Source organism: Mus caroli, chromosome X, assembly GCF_900094665.2.
Source record: "Mus caroli chromosome X, CAROLI_EIJ_v1.1, whole genome shotgun sequence".
Classification (NCBI taxonomy): domain Eukaryota; kingdom Metazoa; phylum Chordata; class Mammalia; order Rodentia; family Muridae; genus Mus; species Mus caroli.
The window spans coordinates 43810144-43812571 of NC_034589.1; the positions used below are offsets into that span (position 1 = coordinate 43810144).

The window sequence follows — 2428 nt, forward strand, 5'->3', positions numbered from 1 at the left end:
GAGCCCTTGCCAGCTTCGGGAAACCTGGAAGTCTGCTGTCTGTTAATACCCTGCACAGATCACTACGTGGAGCTCACAGAGATCCACCAGGCGATGGATTTCTCTTTCACAGCATGCTCTCCCCAGCCACCAAGTGACCAAGCCACACGAACTAAGGACTAAATCAAGATATGCACCGGGTACTAAACATATACCAAGGGAAGAGTTAACTTGAATACAAGGTCAAAAATCAGCAACAAGTTCTATGATCCAGTGCTGATACCAGATACAAGTTTCAAGGACAAATTTCTTTTTTCTTTTTTTATTAGATATTTTCTTCATTTACATTTCAAATGCTATCCCGAAAGTACCCTACACCCTCCCCCGACCCTGCTCCCCAACCACCCGCTTCTTCCACCCACTCCCACTTCCGGGCCCTGGCATTCCCCTGTACTGGGGCATATAATCTTCGCAAGACCAAGGGTCTCTCCTCCCAACGATGACCGACTAGGCCATCTCTGCTACAAATTTCTTTTCAGAGGCTTATTCCAGTTTCATGAGGCTAGCATGAAGTGTGGCAAATCGATACTTCAGAACCAGCTCCTGCAGCAGATGCCTGGCACCTGCTCAGTCCATCTAGAAGCATTTTCAGTGGACGATGGAGGGGTCCAATTCATGGTACTCCTGCTTGCTGATCCACATCTGCTGGAAGGTGGACAGTGAAGCCAGGATGGAGCCACCAATCCAGACTGAGTACTTGTGCTCAAGGGGAGCAATGATCTTAATCTTCATTGTGCTGGCTGTTAGAGCTGTGATCTCCTTATGCATCCAGTCAGCCATGTCTGGGTACATGGTGGTACCACCAGACAGCACTGTATTGGCATACATGTCCTTGCGATGTCCACATCATACTTCATGATGGAGTTGAAGGTGGTCTCATGGATGCCACAGGACTCCATGCCCAGGAAGGAAGGCTGGAAAAGTGCCTCCGGACACCGGAACCGCTCATTGCAGATGGTAATCACCTGCCCATCGGGCAGCTCATAACTCTTCTCCAACGAGGACGGTGATGCAGCACTAGCTATTTCTTGCTCAAAATCCAGGACAACATAGCACAGCTTCTCCTTTATGTTACGAACAATTTAATTTCCCTCTCAGCAGTGGTGGTAAAGCTGTAGCCCTGTTCAGTCAAGATTTTCATGAGGTAGTCTATCAGGTCTGGGCCAGCCAGGTCCAGACACAAGATGGCGTGGGGAAGGGCATAGCCCTCATAGATGGGCACTGTGTGTGTGACCCCGTCACCAGAGTCCATGACAATGCCAGTGGTGCGCCCAGATGCATACAAGGACAGCACCACCTGAATGGCCACGTAATGGCTGGGGGATTGAAGGTTTCAAACATTATCTGTGTTATCTTCTCTCTGTTAGCTTTGTGGTTCTGGGAGGCCTCAGTCAGAAGCACCAGGTGCTCTTCAGGGTCCACACGAAGCTCATTGTAGAAGGTGTGGTGCCAGATTTTCTCCATGTCATCCCAGTTGCTGACAATGCAGTGCCCAATAGGATACTTCAGGGTCAGGATACCCCTCTTGCTCTGGGCCTTGTCATCCAGGTAGGAGTCTTTCTGGTCCATGCCCACCATGACGCCCTGGTGTTGGGGGTGCCCTACGATGGATGGGAACACGGCCCTGGGAGCATCGTAGCCAGCAAAGCCAGCTTTGCACACCCCGGAGCCATTGTCAACGATGAGTGTGGAGATTTCTTCTTCCATTATGATCAGCTAAGAACCGGCAACGGAGCAGCGGAAAGAAGCGAAGCTCAGTGTAAGCTGGCGGCAGAGTGTGAGACCCAATTCAGGTTTTAAATTCTCCTTTTTTTGCCCTCACTGTGTGATGTAATTCAATCCTTTTGCTTTTCATTTTGTCTTATCAGGACCCAAGAACTAGAATTATATCTAAGTTTCTATTTCTATTATTATCACTGTCAAGGCAGCTAGGACTCAAAAGCTGTTTCGTGAATAAACTAATGGCAGAAACTATAAATAAGTACACAGTTGCAAAGTCCCCCTGTACAGGGACAAAAATCCACCCCCCTCAACCCTCTGAGAGCGCTCAACGATGTTAAGTCAATACGTTCCAGACTCAATTAAATCCAAATCTGGGGATCTAGGAGTTAGGCAGAACATGTGCTAAATATGCATGAGCCCTGGGTTCCATCCCCAACACTGTAAAACTGAAGGGATGAACCAATGCAAAACTGCAGGCCTTAAGTGTCTTCTATTTTTATACTGTTTAAGATTTCAACCATCGTTGATTTCTTCATTCCATTTCCTGGAACTTCCTTTGCCGTTTTTACTTTTGCTTTTAATTTGTGTGTGTGTGTGTGTGTGTGTGTGTGTGTGTGTGTGTGTGATGTGTCTATTTGACTACTTGGGACCAAGGTTCCCACAGTGT

The 2428-nt window shown here is 47.8% G+C and overlaps 1 pseudogene; it reads right to left on the reverse strand.

Annotated features, from left to right (window-relative positions):
* Positions 1 to 615: 615 nt before the first annotated feature.
* LOC110287521 lies at positions 616 to 1749 on the reverse strand (annotated as a pseudogene).
* Between the last annotated feature and the right edge of the window lie 679 nt (positions 1750 to 2428).